We start from the raw sequence: 13,092 nt of genomic DNA, 5'->3' as shown, positions 1-13,092 counted from the left end.
CGATGTTGTACATTTAAAAGCCTTGCCAGTGAGTAAAATTCCGCATTGGGATACCCCACTCCATATCTCACCTTCTATACTGCCAAAGCAATTATATTTCCGAGTTGGAGCACACAATGGATCATATACCTCCTCGCGTCGCCACCATAATTTGTACCTCATGTGCTCCTCTTAAATATTGTCTGGGGTACAATTTAATAATTTCTCGATCATGTCTTAATTGAAATCACAACTCAATGTGCCCATGATCGCAAATCACACACGGAGGAGTAAAATCTCTCTTCTCTATGGCGATCCGCAGTGATTGATTGTCTTTCAATTCGCCATGCTTATAATCTGCCCGCGATGCTTTATAATCTATTATTGTTATTATAAAGTAGCGACATGGCAATTGAAGGGCCAATTTTAACGAGATCTTACCACGTACAGGGCAATTACAATTAGATTTCCCATCAATTGCCGTTGGGGATATTTTTCTTTTGAGCATTAGATAGGAAGAAAAAAATAAAGAAGCAATTGCGGGAGTGAGAGGACATACATAATGAATACTATGTACATAAAGAATTATATATAGTATAAATGGTACACATTTTTGTGCCCTTTTCTCATACGTCCGTCGTGCAATGCGAAAACTTCCTCGGAAACACGTCTCATTCGGGGTGAGCCTATCTCCTCGTGTCTCAAGCACTATACCAGTGAGCCATTTAATGGGATCGTGGGTCGATTGATTGCAATCTGGCGGCGATGGCAGTGAAAGAGATTGGAGAGGTCATGGGTTTATTTAATTGGATTTTGCATCTCTACATGAATAAATTTTTATTTGCTCACAAGAACAGTCAAGGTACAAGCCAAACAGAAGTTACAATTAAATTGACTCTTGCACACACACACGAAGAGATCAAGGTTCTCCTTGTGTTTGCCCAGAGTCTACGAAAACCTTTTCTCTTTGGACCGTGTGTCATGCAATTCCGCAATGGAGGAAAAAACACGAAGAAGGAAAGATTGTGGATCCCCGGGCACGAGAGAAAAGTGCACTGGCCACAAAATAGAAGAAGCTGTCTCATATTTCATCGAGACTATCTTGCAATAGGATCAGACAGACAATTCACACCGAGATGAGTTCAAGTTGCCATTCATATAAATTCACCTGGTTGGGCGAAAAACGACCGACTGAATTGGACAACACTAACAAGCAAAGCGTGAAAAACGTCGCACATTTTCTTTGCACATTGCACAAGATTTACCCATTGAGATTATTGAATTACACTTCAAATTATGTGCACTGAAAAAAAATATGTCTAAAGCTACATATAAGTCACTACCGTTACTACACAGAGTAGTTATATAGTGCTTCAAAAAAATCACACTTTGCAGCATTCCAGCGACGTTTCAGTAAAATAAAATTAATTTTGATTAAGTTTTGGCTACTTAAAATCGATTTTGAGCAGGTCTCGGCTCCTCAAAATTAACTTTGATCAGGGTTTGACTACTCAAAATTGATTTTGATAAGACTTTGGCTCCCTAAAATTGGTTTTTATCAAACTTATGCTATACTCATTGATTAGAATTTGGTAAACTTCAAAATTGCAAAATGGCTCTAAAACCTGCATTGAAACAGTCGTAATTAAAAATATTACTTCTTTGTTCAACAGTAAAATATTCCCTCAGAAAACCTTGGACACCCGCTGATTGTCTGGGAAAATCTCTTTCCCTTTCAGCTGTTGACTTATAAGAGTCTTAATGGGCGATTTTCTATCCCTGACCACAAACCTAAAAGTCCCCAGAGCAACATCTTAAGATAATTTATTACACAATGTACCGAATTATATGACCAAATAATTCACTATATTCTCCATTTCAATACATTTTACAGATCTTTTGGTACACACTTGCCTTGGAAATATGGTCCAGAAAAAATAGCACTCAAATTGTACCATATTCTTGTTGTTCGCAAACAAAATTATTTATTGCACCATTCATAGCATTGGAGGACTCAGTGAAGTCGTTAAATTTTTAATACTATAGCACTTAATGATTTCCACAAATTGAAAACAATTAAAGATATTGCATTCATGGGTTTCATGGGTTGGGTGCTAAATGAGGACTACGCTGGTGCTGATGTGAAGGAAATATTCTGAAAAAATTGTAGTAGTGACCAATGGGGTGAATAGGCTAATTTTTCTGGGATATTTTCCAAATTAAAAATTTTCCTTTTGAATTTAATGGAATTTTTATTTTGATTTTCAATGCCTGACTGTTGGTTTTTTTCTTAAGATTTTCTAAAACAGTCGTGCTTGCTCTACATGGATGACCCTATTCACCCTTCATGCGAATGCCTGGTAGATTTATTCCTTCAATAGAAATGATTTCTGACCAGACATATGAGACATGCGTTCCACTGTGCACATGTAAAGTTTGATTTACATAATCTCTTGGTTGAACCACCTCGGATGCATCTGAGCGAGGTGGCTGGATAGCGGAGCAGTGTTACTGTGAGACAATCTCTTGACATTTGAGACATTTGGGTGACGGGGTCACCAAACCATCGAGTGGAATCCTCCGGAGTTGTCTTGTTCTTCCCCGCTTTGGGTGTCTCCATCGCAAAATAGAGGTATAGGTACATATGTGTATGACTTTGAGACATACAAGAGTACCTCTCGATGGGTTAGTCATCTTGCCCGCACCCTTGTCGTGGTGCTTCTTTTTTTTCTTCTCAGAACTTAATTCTCGAAAAGCACCCATGTCAAGGAGAAGTGAATCCACACCATCTAGATTTCTTGGATTTGCTGCTGCAAGGCAATGTTGTTGGAGAAAACTCGCGTGTGGCACATTAAAGTTGGAATTCTTGCAGACAGGTTAATGAAGAGTGCAAGTATTTGAGAAACTGATTACACCATGCAACGTAATTCTCAATTAATCAACAGCTTGCTCTATGCCCTTGTAGTTCAAGAATTTACTACATTTGTAGCTTTATGATTTACACTACTAGCAAATAAAGTTGCGTCAAGCTTTTTTATTCTCGGAAAATTGTCCGTATTTAGATAAGGGTTTTGGCTATCGGATTTAGAAGAATTAACACATTTCCTTTTTCTTGAGCTCTTTTACTTTAAAGGTTTCGATTTTAATAAATCTTATAGCGAATCTATGCAAAAAAGTATATAAAACCATAAATAAGAATGAAATTCCAGAATCTATTAAGAATATAGCGAGAGAAGAATAACATTTTTCATTGAGTGAATAAAAGAAAAAAAAAACTCCAAGTAACGATCTCAAAGACATCCAAGTTCATGACAACCCGGATCTGAAATTCCTGTTGGCACTTCCTCAATGTCCAACAGCAGTGTGTACAAATTATTTCGAGGACTTTGTGCATTAAATGCGGGGTTCCTTAATGAATGCATGAAAAAATGGTGTAATCCAGAGAACAATGAGCAATAAATTTTTCACAGCTGCCCATTTTCGAAGCCGTTCTCGTGCGTTAATTCCCAATTAATGCTTCACGTCGTCAGATAGTACGGAGTGCGCCCCCCCTTGAAGTCTTTGGGATTCTCAAACAAAGATTTATTGCAGTGCAAGAGTAACTCTGCGTGGATTTTCTCAGGAGTGCACCGTGTGTGTTTGGATACTTTCATCTTCATCTAGGTAAAATTTCTAATTAACCTTTTCCCGCAACTCTGTACCACGCAGATGATTTAGTAGTTCTTTTTTATTGTTAAACCATCCACCTCCTCGCTTATATATGTATGTTCCTTTTGGCGCGCCGATGTCTCGACCGTCGCGGCGGTTATATTGTTGGTAGATTGATGGCCCCAGCGAGGACGGAGGTTGGGTGGAAAATTGAAACAGAGCACCCATGGTTGAAAAAAGGCACCATTTTTCAAGTTTATGGGAGAACTCCGGAGTCAATTGAAATACACCATGTGCGAGTTTTCGCCATTTAATACACACCGTGTGAGAGCCCCCAAGTTGATTGTGAACGAATTCCATTAGCATACAAGAGGTCTCTCGTGGCGAATGGGGCCGCGGGGTGAGATCCAAGGAGAGCTAAAAAATTCATCATCGAATGCGATTTGTAGATGGTGAAGACGAAAAACAAAAGCGTGGGTGTCTCGCTTCTCTTTTATTTTTTTTTCGTGTGTAGCTAATGCCTTCAATGTGTGACCCAGTAGCTGTGCCATCACGAGATAGAAGCTCTCTGTGTGCAGAAAAAAGAGATTTCGATCGCTCCACAATCATCAGAAAATATCTCCTCACACTCTGATTTCAATACGCCAATTTATTCGAGCTCCTCCTCGTCCGGGAACGCGGAATTTCACTCAATAGAGAAATATTTAATTTACGACTCCAATACAAGATAGTCAATACAAGGCGCATACTTCTCTTTTTTTCCATCCACATTATATATGTTCAAGAAACGGTCAAAAATCTCCATTGAAGATCGTGTCAATGTGATTTCTGCGAAATGAATTGACTCCATTGTTCAAATATCCATACCACTTTCATCCAATTACACCGTCTTCGTCGGTATGCCAAGAACATCTAATACCGCATTAGGTCGATTGATAATGTGCATAGAAAAACTGGATGGGGCAGCAGGTCTCGCGCGATCACGCAACATAAAAGCATAAGGAGAAGCCGCCAGCAATTGACAATTGAGATTGGTGACAGTGAGAAGAGAAAAAGTTAGTTTAGCGCGTGGTGTACCATCCAATTAGAATGTTTAGAGGTGTACTAATGGAAAATTTGGTGAGAAAATCTATATATATATATTTTTTACATAATCCAGAAGAAACAAGAATATGTAGTGTGGAATGTTAAAGATCAAGTCTGGGTAGTTCCTGAAGTGCTTGAGGAGTCTTATGAAATATTTATTATGATCTTAATTGGATAAGTAGATCCGGATGCTAACTTTATGTTCCCAATCTTTTCAACGCTGATTCATCTTTTCATAAGAAAAAAAACAAAATATTTCTCATAAATAGAAAATATTTTTCAATCATTTCTTGCTGCCTATCTTTAAATAATTTACAAAATTTATAGATCCTGAGGCACATAATCACGTGGGGAAAAGAAGCTTTGATGTTTGATCAGCGCAATGACGGAGTCAATTGATTGGCAACTAAAATAGCTTCACTTGTCACTAAGGCATGACGTGAGTGATTCTATTATTGTCCAATGCAATGTTAAATATTGCCTGTGTATAGATCAATTGAGTTCCGGTTGTGCGAGGCACTTAAGAGGTGCCACACTCGAGGCGATTCGTCAGGGTATGTTTACATCAATTGACCAAGATACAAATTCAATGCATCAAATTCACCTCAACTTCAACTTCTGCCCCCAAGAAGTGCGCCATCACCGGGAGAGATTTTTAAACATCCTGCACAACGGCAATATGTACACATGAAGCTCTTTCTCCTCCATTGTTGGGGCCCCCATGTGAATAAGATGTGGTCACGTAAAAGTTGTCAAACAATCTTTTGTGACTTGTTCAATGACCCTGGAATGGATATTTGGTCAAGGTGGATGCAAAGTGAACAAATAAATATATATTAGCGCAACACCATCCTCACCTATGCATGGGTTATTTACCAAAGAAATTTTACTATTAGCAAAAATCACCCGAAAAATCTTCCTAATCTCCGAATGACACCTTTTTTCCAACACACTGCCTCGTGAGCAACGCCAAGATACTTTTTCGCGCTTTTTTCATCGTGCCCACAAACCAAAAGAGATAAACAAATTTTTTCTTTCAACTATATACGTAAAAACCACCGTCATTATATCTAATAATCGATGTGCAATTAGCTTTTGGTGCGTGGCAATTAAGGCGATTACCAAGAAAAAACTTTCTAAAAAAAGAGCTTTTGCCAAAAAAAAAAAGCCAAAAATGAAATTTTTATCCAAATAAAAGTTTAAAGACGTGCAATTGCTCTGAATTTGGGGAATATTTTTTGTTGTACCTAACGCTTTAATGTAATTGGGGTAAATGTTAAACTCATAAACATTTTTTTTAAGAATTCTTTTAGTAGTTTTTTTCAGGCTAAATATTAGTTTTTCTAAATTAAATTTCTTTTGCCAGTGGGAATTAACCAATCATGGGAACTCTGAAATGCTAAGAGCTTCTTCAAAGTTTTTTATCAAGTATCCTGTATCAAGAATTTTTCTTTCATACAAACTTGTAATTTAGTGTTTATTAAAATTAATTTATTGATTGAAGTTATAGCTTTTTAAATCGTTTGATTTTTCGTAAGTTTTAGTTTTAGTTGCGTATTTTCCTTTATTGAAGCTATCTGCATTAAAAGCTCACAAAGCTCTATAAAAAGGATTTTAACAAATATAAATATTTTAGCTATATTCGTTACTTATTACTCGAAGTAGACTTAAGAAATTATATTTATTGAAGCTTTGAAGATTTGAAAACTTAAGAAGCTTTCTGAATTGTTGTTAGATTTTTTTTTTAAATTTAATATTGGGGCCAAACTTATAAAATCTTGATTTTAAACAATGCAAATCAATTCCTTATAAATTTCGTTCTACGTCACACTGAACTAGTTTCCATGAATTTAAATAAGAAGTCAAAAAATTGTGCTTTTTCGCAAGTTCCCAAAGATGTATCGACGTAGCAAGTATCATTTTCTAAATTAGCAATTAAGCCGTTTGTTATGGGAAAAAGGTATCCGATTAATTGGATAATTCTCATGAGAGATTTTCAGCTGAAGATGAAAGAGCTGCGTTAAATGCTTCTTCTTTGCAACACTTCCTCTGAATTATCATTATCGCATCTCCATAAATTCTGTCGCTTTCTTTTACGCAACTCTATTGCGCTATAAGATATGTCAATGTGGTCGCATGAAATCGTTGCACGCAATCTCCCAGATGTGGTTGACAAGAGAGAAGTATTGGCAATTTGAAAGAAATGTTTAGGTTAAGAAAATGTGTCCGTCTTGTGGTTGATGTTTCTCTGATTGTACAATAATTGTTCGAAAAATCATCATTATTCTCGCACGATGTGAGTAAATATTCGCGGTTGTTAATTAATTGAGTCCCGTTAAAAGCATAAATTGGCAATATCTCACACTCTTGCGGTGTCTCACCGTCTTTCCAGCATCGCATCATTTTCTCAGTGTCTATTCTATTATGTATAAAATCTATATATTAATAGATACATAGCACTATGTATAAAAAAAATCCAGAAACATCACTCATCCTTAATCCAAATGAATATGTGTCCAATTTATAATTAATATCATTTAATAGATGAATGAATCCGGATGAATTTGTTTTCATTATAAACCATCTCGGTGTTGCATACAAAATTATTAAAAAATCATATTTCACATGAGTCGCGCGAATGGATGGGGCAAAAATGTGTGAATAATTTTTCCTGTCATGGATGAAAGAGTACAAAAGTGGAAAAAGAGTAAGATTCCCATTGAGATTTGCAATGCATCATGCAGATGAACATCTGTTCCACCTTCGTCATACTCTTTTTTACTCCACCGTGCCCGATTCTTTTTCCCACCTGACTCACATGTGTACACATCCATGAGCTCAGAAGGAAGCTTTTTTTTTCTTTTCTTATTTTCTCTGCTGTTCTTACCTCTCGTGCTTCCCCAAGAACCACGCCAATTTGTATATTTACACCTCAATCAATAATCACTTGGACAAATAGAAGTAACACTGCGAGCGCAAGCTTTATATGGGCGATGAGTTGTCTTGTTTGGTAAAAGATTTTGTATGCTTTTCGTGAAGATGTCACCGAAATGAGCTTCAGTAGTTTGGTAGGTAGTAAATTGAGATGTTTGTCTTGTGTCTTCATCAAATATCATCAAACAGAAAGAATTTTACCATCTTCAAATGAACCACCAAGAGTGAGCCAGATGTTGTCTCATAGAATTACCCGTGCCAAAAGTAAATACAAGAACGGTCGTCTTCACAAAATTTCATTAAAAACTCTCCAAATAAAAAAAAGCGAACAAACCATTAATTTTTTCCACATTAAATTCATTTTTGTGTGCCTACTGCACAAAATTATTGTGATTAACACCAAATGCGAAAACAAATTTTGTATTTTATGTGAAACATGATCTTTCAGTGAGATTTTGTAGATTGATTAAGCCGTTTGAATTTCAGCAAAAATTCACCGATTAATATCACTGAGTGGAAATTAAAAATCATGTTTATTATGTATGAAAATCTATAAATGTCATGAATTTATTAATCAAATGAATTTCTTTTTAAAAAAAAAATCTCGGCACGCAAAATGATAATTTGGTTGCCTCTACTGTTTTCCCGTTGGCAAATTATTGAAAAACTACTTATAAATTTTATTTTATAGGTAATTTTTATTGAATTATCGGAAAAATCAAATGAAAATTACATCAGTGGCAAGAAAGCTAAAGTCCTTAAACTACAAAGAGCTTAAAGCTGAGTTACGTAAAAGAACCTAAGTATTTAAATTCTTTAATAAAACTCATCGTTATTTCCAACAATATACCTACATAAGCGCCAAAGGGCATCGCATTGAGTCCTCTAATAAATAAGAACCTGTTGTATGCGTATTTTTATGCGGTAGATATGTGGAATCCCCATAAAATGCCCGGCAGTTAATAAATAAATTCCTTATTTTATTTAATAAAAAATCACTTTCTCCCAAATAATGATTGATCATAATATTTGAATTACCCACAAAAAGTGTGTGTGTGTGTGGTGTACAATTAATGCACAACCTTGAACTGCATACAAATAACAATAACAATTACTTAGCATCAACATGCAAAGAACGCTGAATGAAAGAAAAAAAAAGTGTGAAAGAATTATGATCCGGAGGAATAATAAATAAAATCTGCACGGGAAAAATTCGCGGCGCATGTATTATTTGTTGCGAGAGGTGAGAGTTAATGCGGAATGAAGTGCAAAAAAGGCAAAGAATTGTCATGATTCTCGTATTTTTGCATTAAGAGTTCTTCAGCACAAGTAAACACACCTGTTCATTCGTAATGTATTGTATGCGCGAAACACCTCAAGAGTTCTCATCTTCCATGCGCATTTTAATTTATGTGCACCAATGAGTGAATTATTAATTCAGTTCTTGGGTATATTTTTTTCCTTCATCTCTGCGGTATGAACATTGTTGCCAATACCGCGTATACGCGCATAATTCCAATGAAGATATATTGACAATATGCCGAGAGTGAGTGGAATTCCAGGATTTTCACTGACATTTTCAACATTTTCTTACATCACACCAAAAATAGATGCGAACTCACGACAATTTTTATCGTTAATTATGGTATACGAGTACATTAATATGAGTTTTGTATTTGCAATGTAAACGGCTCTAAGCCAGAAAAAGATACTCCACAAATTGACACACGATATTTACTTTGATACGAGGAATTTTTTTCTTCGCCATCTCGCTACTCATATTTACCTTTTTTAATAAAAAAAATAAATTAAGTTATGTATGAGTGTGTGAAAATGTCGCCAAACACGTTGAACGGATTTCCACCAAATGATCGCAAAGTCTGGTTTGGTTCGTTTGTGCGTAATTACTAATCGCGTGTGCAGCTCTTTTTTCCATATACCCATTTATACATATATTCCTTCTCAATGTGTTTATATTGAAAAATTATTTTATAAAATGAAATGCATTCATAATCCAATATCGAACGCGATTTGTGCTAGCGCACGATGGAATAATGGGTGCCCGACGCAAGGCGCTGCGAGTTTTTGAGTGTGGTGATGAAAAAAAATGCCAAGCATAGATCGGCATTGGATGGATGTTGCACAACACCCTTTTGGTGTTGGGTACAGGAATAAATTAATCAGCGGAATATCGATGAATTGCATCTAAAAATGTAATTTTGTAATTTTTCACGCTCTATGCGAAATATTTCGACTGCACATGAAGCAAGTTCCGGGTTTCTTTGAAGCACACGGGAGCCGCTTGTAAGAAAAATTCCATCAAGAAGTGTGCGACAAAATCAAGCTGTATGTTTACTTATTAATTGTAAATAACAATTAGGGTCAAATGAAGAAAAATATTATTCGAAAAATAATTTTAATGTTTTTCGAGCTACAAAGAAGTTTAGAATAGAATATCTCGATAATAAGTACAAAAAAAGATTTTTCTTTTCTTCATCAAAAGTTAAATTAAAATTATTTTCAGTTGAATTAAATTTTCTTCAATTAAAATGTCAATTTTATTCTATGAAAACTTATTTTAGATTTTGGCTTTTAATTTCTTTATTTAATTAGAAGAAAAATATTTTCCAGTTTTTTTTTATCTTTAAAGACATATTTTTGAAAATTTTTTGGAAGATTTTTCTGTTATAGAAATAGAAGACGTTTAAACGGTACAAAACTCCAAATCTGAAACTTTTACAAAAAAAAACGAAAACAAGATCTTCAATTTTAAATATTTTAAAATCTAACGTAAGACTTTCTAAAAGAAAAATTAAGGAACTTTTCATGTTCTACAAATATTGAAATAAAAAATATTAATTTGTAAAAATTCACAAAAAATCAGATCTACATTGAGACAGTCTCTTAAATACATACTTTCCGTAAAATTTCCATTTTTTCTCGAGTTCCACAATAAAAAAGAAAATTCCGGAAACCACTCCTGATATCATCAACAATATGGCATGATAAGGAAATTTCGAAGGATTAATTAATTCAAAAAAAAATCAAACACAAAAAATAGCACGCAATTGAACACATTTTAGTTAAATGATTTTACAGAAAACTACCTATGTATGTAATGTTATATGTATGTACAATACAAGAAATAAAAGATATGCTCTGTGTATTTTCTATTAGCTTGCATATTGAATTAATTCGGTTGATGTGCGGAAAAGCGAAATTTCACTTTTTTCCACTATAAAACCAAAGTGAAGAGACTCGTACACAGTTTGCAATTCAATCTAAACGACATTATAGCCATATTTCTTATGCACAAGGCACTAAAAGATAGATATGGGAGAAAAGATCGTAATTAGTGATTTATCGCTTGCATTTCTGCAGCAAAATGCACGGAAGAAGTGCATTTTAAATATTTGAAAACGCACATTGAGGGGATTCTTCAGCCAGCGCGCAGCGCAGCAAACAAATTCATCTTGCCACCAATATGTTTTCATACAGTAGGACGCGACATTGCGGATGATTGGTAATATGGGAAAAAATGCTACCAAACTACCCGTTGCGAGAGAGATCCCCATACGAATGGGGATTATTAATTATCACGTGTTGTACGGCAAATGCATCACGCGGTGGTATAGAGAGTTTTCGAACTGTATGGAAAATTGCGGTGACATGAAAAAAAGAAACGCATCTTCAGTGTGCAATTCGTGTCCATCAGCATCGGAGGCAACGGTGAGAATATCAATAAATGAGAAATGCATGCGTCCATCTCATTGCAGGGGGAAAGTGATAAACAAGAATGTCAATTGGCATTCTATCTATGTTCCTCCGGTATATATTGGAAATGTTGCGCGAACACATATGGGTATCCGCTTTGAAGAAAAATATGCTCGATGACATGGTGGTGAGAGAGAGAGAAAAAAATGCGAAAAACTTACCGATTTTCTACGATGACGGATACCAAGGGGAGATTCCAGTCAGTTGAAATTAATGATGCAGTCGCATACAACTACCACGGGTTGCCCAAAAAAAAAACCAGCTCAGCCACTTTAGCAACTTCTCTAATCACTACTCTATTCTCAATCTCGCATATATGCCTCTTATGTTGCAAAAATTTCTTGCGCGATAAGTCTCTTTATAGATAAATATTAATTCATCAGCACCAGCAGCAGCACTTTTTTTTTACTTCTTATTGCCTTTTGAAACTCCTCTAAGAATCCCAGTTTTGCTCGAAAGCGAAGAAATCACCACAAAAATGTTACTTTTGCACAATTTAATATATAGGTTGAAAGAAAAAAGTTTTCCCTGCCTCACAACAAATTGAGTGATATATATAAAATTACGATATATAGTCACAATTGTAAAAAAATTTATAGTGTTTTCGTGCAATTATCACTAATTTATACAATTCGCTATCATCACTGAAATTCAGGCTTCTTCTTTTATTCAATAAATGTTGCTCATCAGCGAGAAGAAATCCATTAAAATTGTATTGTGTTTCAAACTTATGTATGTTTTTTGTGTTTTTTTTGATAGAAAGCTTTCACATTTTTTTCTTCCACTAAAAAGTCTCTCAAACTTGTGTCTCAAATATATATATTTTTTAAAACTTGATGATTTTTATCAGTTTGTGTTGGAAAAATATAAATAGTCAATTTGCAATTCACTGATTGTCACACAATTTCCTCCCTTTTTTTCTTCTTTCAAATAGTTGTCTCAAGGTCGGAAAAGCACGATGAAAATTCCACACAGAAATAAAGTCTCAAAAAAACACCGAGTTAACACACAATTAGTGGACGTTGCGAGCAATAAACTGGTGGAATTGAGAAAATAGTTGAGGAATTTGAAATTGTTGCAATTTGAAATGGAAATTCAGTGTAAACTTGCATAAAAGCACAAGCAATAGAAATTCACACACGAGTTTTTTCTTCTTCTTTTTTGCAGTGGAGGAGAAGTTAGTAAATTCTTCGGATTTTTCTTGCAAATGTGCAAAATGTCCAAGATGGGTAACACGTTCAAAAAAAAAGTCTGTGGCAATATCCGGATGATACAGTGGCTGCGTCCGGAAATGGATTGGCAGTGGTAAACGGTGCTGGGATTCTCACGGAAACAACACACTCCGCACAGCTTACAAGAGTTCACACAACACTCTGCGATCGCTGGGCACAGACGATTGCTGGAGTACCTCCAAACCGACTGACCGAGTAATACAGTCAACAGTGCTGAGCTCCACCGAGGCCGTTGCCAATATTGCCAACACCTGGATGGAGTACCACACACTCACCGGTGGCACCCAAACTCCAACCAACTGATGCATATGTGTGTGAGTTCCATGCTTCAAGAGTGGCGGGAGGTAGCCAACCAGCGCCAAGATCTCCATTCCACCTCATTTCGGGGAGCCCGGCATCGCTTTTGTGAGATATATGTACTCACAATCCGCAAACTAAT

General features: G+C 35.6%; 1 protein-coding gene across 1 annotated transcript in view; it reads right to left on the bottom strand.

Annotated features, from left to right (window-relative positions):
• Window positions 1-12,855, bottom strand: part of LOC129794517 (zinc finger and BTB domain-containing protein 20) — a 104,798-nt gene extending 91,943 nt beyond the window's left edge. Inside the window, exon 1 of the mRNA XM_055835273.1 lies at window positions 11,583-12,855. The gene's annotated coding sequence lies outside the window, so the exon portion shown is untranslated. The remainder of the gene's footprint in view (window positions 1-11,582) is intronic.
• Window positions 12,856-13,092: the final 237 nt, after the last annotated feature.

The sequence above is a fragment of the Lutzomyia longipalpis genome, chromosome 1 (genome assembly GCF_024334085.1).
Source record: "Lutzomyia longipalpis isolate SR_M1_2022 chromosome 1, ASM2433408v1".
Taxonomy (NCBI): domain Eukaryota; kingdom Metazoa; phylum Arthropoda; class Insecta; order Diptera; family Psychodidae; genus Lutzomyia; species Lutzomyia longipalpis.
Note: the sequence above shows the minus strand (reverse complement) of the source record. Positions and strands in the feature narration are given on the sequence as shown.